Source organism: Chinchilla lanigera, unplaced genomic scaffold (assembly GCF_000276665.1).
Source record: "Chinchilla lanigera isolate Chin_1 unplaced genomic scaffold, ChiLan1.0 scaffold00040, whole genome shotgun sequence".
In the NCBI taxonomy this organism is placed as follows: domain Eukaryota; kingdom Metazoa; phylum Chordata; class Mammalia; order Rodentia; family Chinchillidae; genus Chinchilla; species Chinchilla lanigera.
In genome coordinates this window covers 18,628,471-18,640,862 of record NW_004955441.1, presented here as the reverse complement: position 1 = coordinate 18,640,862, position 12,392 = coordinate 18,628,471, and positions in this window count along the sequence as shown.

Sequence of the window (12,392 nt, the reverse complement as noted above, 5' to 3'; positions counted from 1 at the left end):
AAGAACAACCATGTTATCTATCCTGTATATACATACATACAAAATTTCTCCTTCGTTCCCTTCTCTTTTCCCACATCCCAGAAGCCCTTTACTCTTCAGTGGTTTCCTCATTTCACAGTGTCTATCATACCTCCGAGTTTAAATTAACTCTTTCAAGTTTTACACTAGTGACACAATGTGTGCAAGCACACGTTTCTTGAAAGCACGTTTCTTCTGACAGATGACTGTAACAGAATCTCCCAGCCGCAAGCTCTTCTGAGGACGTGACCCTGTGCTCTCTTGCTAAAACTAGACCTCATCTCTTCACACCTGTGGAGCCGGTGGACCCCGTGGCTGCTGTGAGCAGTGGACTGTGGAAGAATTCAGAGCCAACTTATGCATCAGACACGGCGGGCACAGTGCCTAGGAACCGTGATACTTCTAGGGGCTGAGAAAATGTTTTCATTTCTTTAAAAATCAGAGGAAAAAATAAACTTTTAGGTTTGAGAACATTTAAAACATATATCATATATTCATTTTATAGCAACAGTCCCATGAAATATAGTTATGTATTTGGATGTTTGGGTTTTAGGTAATGTACTGATTTATTTCCTTATTTGTTGAGGGAAAGGCCCCTGAATGTCACAGTTCAGCCCTGAAGGAAGTGCTTAATTTCACTTCTTAAAGGTCCAGGATATTTCTGCCTCCCACCCCTTGAGACATTCACTCTCAGAATCCAGCCAGCATCCTGTGATAAATCCAGGCTATGTGAGAAGGTCATTCTGGTCAACAGCCCTCACTTAGCTCAGGATGACAGCTGGCATCACCTGCCCGCCTGCTGATGAGCCGCTGTGGATGCTCAGCTGGGCTGAGACTTAAGGTAACTTAGCGGAGCCGCATCTGATTGAAACTACCTGCCAGATGCCAGCAAGGTCCATCCGTATTAACTCAGCCAATCCGAAACACAGGAAAAGGTAATGATAGCATGGCAACCAGTTTTGGAGAGGTTCGTTAGGTAGCAATCGATAACCAAGATATCCATCCATTCATTCACAATTTACTGAGGATATTGTATTAGAATACCTAGGATACAATAACTTACGCAATTGGTTTACTGCCGCTGTATGAAGATCATGTTGTCTAGGTCAACTTCTTTAAAACCCTGAGGGGAGGGTATAAGAACAGACATGAAATCTAACTGAAATTTCAAAGGTATCACAAGGTTTTTAAATGCAAAAATGCTACTGATGACAATGTAATAAATTTTGCAATTTATCAAAGAAAATATATCTACCATACAGCCACATTTGTAGCATAACAGTTTTTAATTAAGTTGTTCAGATCCTTAACCTATTATCTCTTAGCTGCATAATTGTGACCGTGTATTTTAACTACCCTGCACCATTCACATCTAGTTCACTTGGTTATTTTGAGAATTAAATTAATCTTTATATGAACCATTCTTAAAACAGTGCCTGGTGTACGCATAGATCATCCTTAGATATTAGATACTGTACACATAGTTATAAATACTGAGTTAGTGTCCAGAACACACTGGAGTCAATAGAGGCCAGACCTAAATATAGTCCTTTATGTCCCTGCTGTACATTTCAGCCACAGTGTACCAAATGCCTGGTTCTCACCCTTGTGATGTTGAAGTAGGTCTCTCGGCTTCCCTTACAGGTGTCAAATATAAAAATGTTTAAACAACATGTAGTTCAGGTTAATTCCGGTCTATGCTCACGCTTCCGTTCCTCCCCTAATTTGAAGTGTCTCTGTACCTGGTGGAGGCTGTGAGTCACACAGTGGGTGACACACGTCTCTTCTCTCTTCTTTGTCCGCCTAAGAACATTCCCAGTGGTCATGGGAAACTAATTACGAGGCATCTTTTCAAGATGATTAACCCCACAAACGCTCATGCTCTCTAGTCTGGTTAGATGAAAAGGGACAGACTGACAAGGGATGACCAGCTCTGACCATGCAGCCGCACCTGCGTCATCCCCTTCTCGCCTCTTGTAAACACCTTTAGGTGGCGTCAGACATCTGTTACTCTATGTGCAACCCTGAGAGTACATAGTTCAACTTTGCGGAAGCACATCTGCAAGACAGCTTCATTTGGTTTTCGGTGGGGATGGTGGGGTAACACCATCTTTGTGTGGTCTGAAGTAGACAAAAACACACCACTCACCTCTTTGGATCCTCTTCAAAGCAGTTCTACTGCCGCGCCTCTCTTTCCCAACTCTTCACATCCCCTGACATTCGAGGAGACGAATGCAGTACCACTAGACTTGGTGTCTGGTCCCTTGGAAAGTCTTTCAGAATTGTAAGAAAGTCGCATTCTTACTTCTCTGGCTGTGCCCGCGTGCAACAACGCTGAGAACACTGAAAAGTTACATTAGCGTCTGGTTGAATACAGAGTACGCATGTGCGGTACAGAGGTGTGAAATTTAAATGACGAAATGATAATTATTTTACAGCTTAAGGAAAGGGTACATTTTAAAATTCCTCAAAATAGAACGTATCTTAAAATGGAGGCGTTCTGAGGTTAGAGGGCAGTGGTGCAGTCATGCCCGGTCTCTCACTCTCCCTGTGAGTTTGGAGACTTGGCTTCATCATTTCACATACAAATAGGAGAAACAGTACCTCCCTCAGATAAGGCCATTATGAGACTGAGTTGAATGTTATAGTGCGCTGCGTAGCTAGGTAAGAGCTATACACATATCCTACTCTTCCCAGTGTAAGGAAAACATATACCACTTTTGTGTTACTTCTTATTGATGAAGAATGCCTCCAACTACAATAAGGGCTGAAGATAGGAAGTAGGGGTGTTTCAGCGGCTGCCTGTCAACTTTATGCACACTTTCACCACTGTCCCATGGTATAGTGGCAGGAAAAACAACAACACAAAAACCAAAGGACCACATTCCATACCGTGTGTCAGGCATTGGGAAGGCTCCCCTCGAGGCACTTCACATAGAAAAAATTATTTAATCCGCCACACAAACAAAAGTATTACATAGGAGGTATTCAGGAAGAATAAGTAACTCCCTCAAATCTCTTAGATTGAGAACAAATCTGGAATCATGAGAAATATGGTTTGACCTTTTAAACTGGCATTGTCTAACTTGCTTGTTTAGTCAGCTTTCCCACCCTGGAACGAAATATCCAACACCCACCACTTAAAGGAAAAGTTTAGTTTTTGTCCATAGTTTCAGACTTTGTCAGTCCATGGTTTACTGTCTCCAAGATAGCAATATCATGGCTCAAGGGTGCGGCAGAGCAAAGCTGCTCATCTCATGGCTGCCAGGAAGCACAGCTGGGTGTCAGTGCCAGAGAGGAAGGGGTCACGGACCAGGCACAGTACCCGAGGTCCCACCTCCATGCACCTGACAGTGTGCTGCACCCGCCCCCAGGGGGCATTCCAAAGCTGGTGAAATTGACACTCCACCCAAAGCACGCACTTGCCATATAAAAATAAATGACAAGGAAACTCCCCCAAAGTGCATCTCCTACAAGATACATGCAGTTATCTAGCTTGATATATTTAAAGGAAGCTGCTGACACATTTTGGGTTGCACAGCCTTGAGGCTAGTGGGAGACTGGGAGATGTGCTGACTTGCTGAACATTTGGGTTTCTTTACACAAGCAGCTTCAGGAAACAGGCTCATCGCTGTCCTACAATCTCACTAAACAGAACAGAATCTGTTCTGTTCAGGAAACGGGCTCATCTCTGTCCTACAATCTCACAATCTCTTCATTTAGTCATTGTAATAACTCCAAAATAGGTACCATTGTACCTCTTGTGTCTATAGTGAGGAAACCGGGTTTAAAGAGGTAAAGCTACTTGCCCTGTTACACCCTTTGTTAAGTAGGAGGGATGGGATTTGAACCAGGGGAGTCTGACTGCAGAGTCTGTGCTCTTAAGCATCATATTATTTCTGTTAAGATGGCATGTTCAGTCCTTCTGTATGCTTTCGAATGGGTTTGGAGGCAGGATATTAGTGAGTACCTGCCAGCTCCACTCACCAGACCTGGACACTGTTCTTCTGTTTTATACTCAGTGGACCATTTCCCCCTGAGAAAGATCAAATTTAGCTCAAGACCTTGCATTTCTCTTTTAGGATTTTTTGCTCAGATTTTTAGTTGTTTTTCCAGAATTTGCAAAGTGTTTACTCCAAAATCCCTCTTAAATGAAGCAGATACTAAGCTTATCACTACAAAACTTAAATATAGACGTAAATTTTATAAAAGGAATCAGGCCAAATGCAGTGTCCTTTGTTTGGTTGTCAACACATGAGCCCCAAGAGTTTTGCAGTAGTTGGCACAGCTGTCAGGTCAGTGAGAATGGGAAGGATAAGGAATTTCCAGGTACAGTGAAAGAAGACAGCTTGCCACTCAAGGATGAGTTTCAGCCATTCTGGTTATGTAAAAGGAACTCTTAAAATCACCTTTTCAATAATTTTATGAAAAGTTTCAACTGAGTTCTGTGGAAATGTATGTCTGGAAAAAATGTTCATGTTCAAGGTGAAAGGTGTATTGCTTGGGATATAAAAGGTCTCAGGACATTCATTTCTTTTTCAAAGATTAGCTAGAATTTTGAAGTGATTAAGTATTTAAGTTTTTTTTAAAACTGAATCACAAATATCTACCAATTATTTTTGTTTCCTGCTTGGCCAGACAACTCTCTCACTCTCTGTTCTGCTTGGAGAAAATAATTGGCTTTTCCTAAGTATCCATTGTGTTATTTTAGATATATATTCTGTGGGGAGAAAATCAACTAACTCTTATCATCTTTTAATGGGCAATAACATTCACAATATTAGTAATATATCGAGGAGGGAAAGATGAAGCATTTACACAAGATAGTAGACGATAATTTCATGGTCATTTTTATCGTTATGTTAGAAAATGGGCAAAATGTGAATGACATAATTATAGAAGTATTTACTTTAATTGAAGTCTCCTTTAAAAAAGCGACCGTGTTATTTTCAAAATTGCTAGTAGTATTGTAAGAATTGGTCAATCTAATGAGCTTCTATTTTAAAATCCAAGAGAAAGAAGGAGACATGGACAAAGCTGTGAATTTTAAGCACTTAGCTGATGTCTTTTACAGTTTTGAAATGATACATCTCCTTCCACTCCCTATTGCGCACGTGCACACACTCACGGACACAGATGTCGAGGGGCAGCCCGAAGGTCTTAGCAGGACAGACATAAACGCCCTTTAAGACTCAGGTATAACGAAAGGGGAAAGTTGCTCAAGGTAGAACAGCGAAGAGAGACTTCTGCAGAAATGAACTATCATCTGATTTCACAGAAAAATAAAACCCCTTTCTTTCTTCGAATTAAAATGGAAGATAGTGTAGGATATATGACTTTTCAGTCTACTTGAAAATGATACAAGCTCTGTAAAAGAAAAAAAAACCTGAGCTATGAATTTTTCATTATATTTTAAAGTAGTTGTAAAATTTTATGGAAGATGAATTCTGTTACAGTATTTCTGGTCTCTGGTATAACAAATCCCTCACACAATAAATCTTTTATGACTCAAGAAAACTCTATGTTTTTTCCTAAATAAACTTTTTCCTGAGAGATGTCCTCCAGAAAGTGAAACAACTTTAGAAACCTTCAGGTCTGGGATTTATTTTAAGATTTTTGTGCAATGAGACCAGTTCTTTAATCCACAGAAGACAGTGTAAGCATTCGTTCTCTATGCAAGAGCTAGCTTTCTCTAAGGAGAGGCCAGGTCCTCCGCCTGTGAAAGGAGAGCTGTGACCACGGTCAGGCCCCTGCCACCCTGTCTGGGTGATGCTCTCCTGGCTGGTGCAGATTTCCTTGGGTTCTGTGGAGTCCTCACTGCTTCTGCGGCCCATCGCTAGCTAGGAAGGAGCCTTCTACTCCATTCCAAGGAAAGCAGATCATAAGCAGGAAGTTTCCTCTCTTTGAGCCAAGATATTACACAGAGGAAGGAGCTAGTGGTAAAGCAGTTATGACTCATGTTTTGATGAAATCAAAGGCAACCAAGAAAACAAATGTGAGATGAGAGGAGGCAGTGTTGATATAAAATCAGGTCTTCACATTGTCCAGTAGTTACTATTTTCAGATGCTCTTTTAGAGTATCTCAGACTTGATGCCATTGAAATTTTGAGCTAGATAATTGTTAGTGCAAAGGCAGCTCTGCTCCCTGTGGGATGGTAGGCAGCACCTCTGGTCTCTCCCACTAAGTGCCGGTAGGTTCTCTCCAGCTCCGCCTCCTGCTGCGCTGTGTCCAGACATAGCCGAGCGCTCCCCGAGGGTGTTACCTCCACTGCATCCTCGGTTTTTATGAATCTATGCATTAAGCCCAGTGTGCAAAAATTTATTGAATGAATGAGCGACCAAGTGAAGGTGATTCATTTGCTTATCCCTTTGCCTGGTATACAAGTGACTTGCTGAGCAAATGAGTCTCTCATTCTTGTGTGATAGCGTAAAACTAGACTTGTTTAGCACAAGACACATTCCAATGCTTGCCTTGGAAGGGTTGGCAATCTGTAATCAATATTTGGAATGAAAAAAGGCACACTTCACTTCCATAAGCCATTTACTACAGAATCTGCCCCTGCTCCCTAGTAATTCCCCAGTAAAACTGAAGGGACTCTGTTCCTAAAATAGCATTAATTCACAAGGAGAGAAAGGATATGATAACAGTAAACTCTCGGGACCTGGAAACCTTAAGTACGTGTGGTAAATATTTTCGTTCATCCAAAAAGCTCCACTTGAAATTGGCAACGGTGGACACCACGAAGCACACAGTTGCACCAAATCCTGTGAACCCGTGGCGGTAGATGCCCCTGGAAGCGAGAATAAGATAGGGGAAACAGTGAAAGAATTGGTCAAAAATATATGTGAGAAGCTTTTTGACTTCAAGTCTTCCCTCTTTTCCAAGCAGCAAGGCAACTGTCTTTCTGTAATGGTGCAGAAGCTTCAAGGTTTATTCTCTGGAAAGACTGAACCACAAAAGACTGCAGAGGTGAGTATAGGAGGAAATACTGGGTAGTGTTAACGCGAGGCTGCTTTGTGAAAAGGGGGAGATGAAGGGAAATCTGTCTCCACAGTGAAGGCTTAAGTCCTAACCTTTCCCATGGATGTAACCCTGCATGAAGGCCTTCTCAAGAGACAGTGTAACCTGTGGGCACGGCAACACAGCAGCCACTGGCACACTGTTAGCCTTGTGCCTTTGGACAAGCAGCTCCATTTGTTTTTATTTTATTGTCCTTGTCTACAGCACTAGGATAAAAATAACACTTTCTCAGAGTTGCAGGGACTAAGCAAAGTATTGCTTTGCTCCTGCAGCCCCCACTCAGCCACTTAGCGAGCTGCCGTGCTGAGTACCCTGTGTCCGTTCACAGGAGACTCTTCCTACCAGGACGCTGATCTGAATTTGTCTGGAAACGAAGTGCACGAGACATGCATTTACTTTTTACTTTGCGGCTGAACATTGGCTTCCCTTTCATGGCTTTCCCTCTCGCTTACCCTCACAGAACTGTCTGTGCGCGGGCCGTTAGGACATGTGAGCTGAAGCTCAGGAGAATGTGAACACTGGCGGACAGGACACCACACCCTGGAAACCCGTGCTCCAAGTCTGATCCCTCCATCTCTGGTCAACAAGGACAGGGCGGTCACGGATGTATGTCCCACGGCCACACGGACTGTCACAAGGCCTTACTCAGAGCTATCTGGTGAGGATGATGCTACGGTTGATACAGAAGTTTAGAAGGTTAACTAAGTGACTCAGCAGGGGGCCAGGGGCCTCACACTGTAAACCCTGAGCCTGTGCAAGAGGAGGACACGGAAATGGTGTGGGTGCTACATCCCCCTTGGGGTGGGGGCAGCTGCGTACAAGATAAGGGAGGGAACGAGGCTTGTTCTGTCTCTACTTTTGCTCTTGCTGCTTTGCTGTCTTCTGCCATCTTGAACTGCTGCCCTGTGCCCTGCCACTCTGCCTTGGAGCCAGCTGATTAACGATTGAAACCTCCACAAACTGTGAGCTCAGTGAACCTTTCCTTTCTTAATTTTGGGTGTTGGGTATTTTGTTTCAGCAAGGAGAGAAAAGTAACCTAGACAGATGATAATTAGATAGATTTAATATAAAGCAATCTTTCTACCTATCATAGTGGAAATTGAGGTGAATTTTTCTTTACCTGGCTCCTGTTTTTCCTATCATTTTATTTTTATCATTTGCTTGAAATCAGTAGATATGAAAGTTCTTTGTTCTAGACGTGAGTTCCGTGTTCCCTACAGACTTGTTTTCTGCACACAGAGACTGGGAATAAAATCTGGTGTATTTCAGCATCATTTCCTCATTCAGAGGAAGTTTCACTTTAAAGGAGATGTAGTGGCCTCTGACTCTTGTAGAAGCATGAGACACTTCCATTAAAATCTGATGTTTTTTGAGAAGGTTTTGCTTTTTGTTTTTTACTTCTGTTTGTTTGTTTGTTTCCAGTACCAGCAATCGAACTCATGACCTTGCGCTTGCCAGGCAGGCGCTGTGCCGCTGAGCTAAATCGCCAATCCCCTTTGAGAAGTTTTTTAATAAAAATGTATTCACTAAAAAATTACCTTAGAAGTGTATAAAATGCTGATTCGTATAAATAAACATTCACTGAATGTTTATTGTTGTACTGCAATTTGGGATCAGATAAGTCTAAGAGAAAAGCCCTAAAGATATGTGTAAGCCAGGCATGGTAGTGCATGCATACAGTCCCAGCTGGGACTGTTCCCACTCTGGGAAGCTGAGGCAGGAAGATTCAAAATTTAATCAGTTGATCTGGGCATATGACCAAGTTAGCAAATGAGACCCTGTTTGTTTTAATTTTTTATTCTCTTTAATGGTTTGATCAATCTTGCATTATTACATCTGGTAATCTGAGCAACTTCATTGAAGCTAACAATATGTAATATAATGGCTACTGTTAATTCCTATCATTTTGTTCTGAAACCCTGTATCATTTTTATTGTTCTTGTTTTGTTTTTGTCTATGCTGTTGGTATTTTGCTATTGTCCTTTTTTATTTTTCTCTTTAAAAGATTTTTAAAAATTTTTTTACTTTTTTATTTTCTATTTTATTATTTATTATTATTTTTTATTTTTTTATTTTTCTCTTTAAAAGATTTTTAAAAATTCCAAAAGGGCCCTGGGTTCAATTCCCAGTTCCAGTAAAAGAACTGAATGGATGAATGAATGAAGAAATACATAAATAAATAATTAAAGAAAATATACAGTCTTTTTTTAGCATGGAAATTTAATTTCCTCTCAAAATATACATAGTTGAGTAATCTCATGGGCCACTCCTATTTTCCAGTTAACTTTCAATTCCTATTCTTATATACCAGTAGCTAGCCAAGGAGCACCAACCACTGTGAAATTTCTCTTGATTAAAGACAGACAGTAAGGAAAACAGGACAAATAATATGCAATTTAAAATAAATACAGTTACTGTATTTATAAGAACAGCTGGAAGAAATTATTACTACCCTTAGAAAGAAGAGAAGAAATACATCCATGAATTGAGCATAGGCTATTGTATTGCTACTAAAGAGCATTAACAACAGAAATAAATGAGAGCTATAGGAAAGAAAACCTAGATAACAAATATGGTAAGTTCAACAGGAAGAGTGAAAAATGACTGTATTCCCCCAGAGTGTACTGGTGAGTGGCAAAATATAGAAGAGAGAAAATCAGAGAACCGAGTCAGAAGTATCCACATCTGCATCGACCGTGGTGTCCGTCATGTAGCACTTTAGGATAACCAGTCAGTGGTAACTGATAGTAATAGTATACAGTAGAATAAACACACTGTAAGACACAGAAGACCTACAAAAACTACCTTTTAAGAATCTGTTTTTCCAGAAATATTTTCAGCTAAAACATGAGAGTAACCCAGAAGGAAAGGACCCAATATCCAATACCAAGGAGATAAAGGTGATCTCCAGGTTGATAATGAGAAGATCTGAGTTAATGGCTTTCTATAACACATCTGGAGAGCAAACAGCCCACACTGGACAAGCATTTGAAGATCAGTATGGTCCAAAGGTTCACCACACTACAGATTGATTTGTGGGAAGTTTTAGGAAGGTCTGGTAGGTTAGAATTAAAATGCTCGTGGAACAGGCTCATGTAAGTTGATCATTTTCCCACGAAATACATTAACGCTTCTCCATTCATGCATTTGAATGACACTAAAATTAAAACAATAGACTTCATCTGCTAAAAATCTATATTTCTGCTTCTAACCGTCATGAAAAGCTCTTGCTAGGTGTGTTTTTAAAAACCGTTTTGTGGTGTTGTTTTCAGGAATTGTGGTTTAGTGTTTTATTTTGATTCCTAAGGTTTCTCATCACGGGTCCACAGTGGTTATTTGTGATCCCTGGGCAGTGTCCTATATCTACATCGCCACATCTTTGTGAAAAGAACCATCTATTCTCTTTTATTAATAAACCCTTTTCTCTTCCTCCCCTTGGGATGCAATCACTAGGGAGAAAATTAGAAAAAGGTTCCAAGGCCTAGCATTGACTGCCTTGAGATGAAGGCCACAGCCCATGAGACACAGAGAGAGTTAATCTATTAAAGAGTATGTGGTCCACAGCCAATGAGTGTTGTATGAGGAGTGAAAGTGGCAATTTCTGGGGCAACCACCTTTTATCTCCATCCCCACATTGCTGTATTGGTGCCAATACTTTCCATTTCTCTTGGTGTCTTTTCATTGGACTTCCAAAAATCCAGAGATATTCAACCACCCTATACTGTCACCAGCAATCTTTGAACTCCTTCCACAGCTTTCTGGGCAGTGACCAGAAAAACTGAGGAGGGGACTGAGATAGGGCCACCTCATTTCTAGTTTCATGTCTTCTGACTTGTGCTAGGACCATTTTAGTCAGAATTCCATCACTGTGACCAAATTCTTCTGAAGTAAATTTGGAAAAGTGTGAATTTGCCTCATGGTTTGAATGAGTCCAGTCTGGTTTGGCTGACTCCAAGGCAAAAACGATGAGGTGAAAGGGCATGGTGGAGGAAAGGTGTTTGTGCTTTGGCGTCCAGGTAACAAAGAGAAGAAACAGAGGGGAGATACACTTTCCAGAAGTCCCCCTCCTGCCCAGTGACCCACTCCTCTGCCATTCAGACCTCACGTTCTAACAGCCTAAGTCAGCTATGAACTCATTAATCATGGATCCATTGATGAAATTGGCACTCACGATCCCACCGTCTGCCAAAGTCCTACCTCTCAACATACGAGATTTTTTCAGGGACATGGTAGGTCCAAGCACCGCAGCCAGGACCTTGACAAAACATTTAAATTTCACATGCAGCCTCATTTGGCAAGTGAGTAATAAAAGAAATTTTATTTTTTCCTTTTTATGGTTGTAAATGTGGTAATTAGTGTGTAATACTGTTTGTGTCTGTGATATGGGTATTTAAATAACATAATTTCCTGTAAGCATAAGATTCTGTACCTCAAACGTGGTCTGCATTATTTAACCCCTGAAAAGGCTAATTATGAATAATTACCAATTTTATGGTATAGGAACTGGGGGCTCAAGTTTTACTTCTTTTGATTTGTTTCTTCCAGTGTTTATAGTGTTATGATCTGACTTTAAATTATAGGAAAATTAAAAATATAAGGACAGGGCCATAACTCAAGGGGCCAGAGGATAGTAGTTATTTTTAAGGATGAAGATTGTTAGTTTTAATGTTCTGAAGTTGCAATTATTAATTTTTAAGTTTAACTGAAAAGAAGATAAATAAGCCTTGGAGAAGCCACAAACCAATGTCTGGGCTTTGAAAGGCTCGTCTTTAAAGAGGTAAAGAACACGGGTCTCAGTGCCTGTTTCCATTTTACCAAGACAAGTATTTCTAATGTTGAAAAGAATAGAGACGCTGCTTTAATTTACATGGATCACTGCCTGGTATAGGGAGAAGTAAAAACACAGCCGTAATCAAAGGCTTGGCCCAAAACCGTATAATCACATTTAAAAGGGTTTGGTTTATGGTATGCTGTGGTTTCTTTCTTTTTAAGTTTTTCCAGACAGGGTCTTCCTGTGTGGCCTAGGCTGGCCTTAATCTTACTGTGTAGCACAGACTGGCCTCGAACTCATGGCGATCCTCTTGTCTCGGCCTCTGGAGTGCTGGGATTGCAGGTGTGTGCCACCACGCCTGGTTGTGGATTTCTTGAAGTAAGTTGATTTGTCCCTTCAACACAAGAAAGCTTTAAGTCCTCTGCCTGTCACACAGCAATGAGGACATTCAAACTATGCTTCCAATACTTTGTTTTTCCCGCTCTCATTCCACTCGCCTCATGCTTTATCCGCACCCTCTCAACTACTGCACCAGACCCATGCTGCCTCCTGAGTCTCTGCCTCTGCTGACCTGCGAGGTCC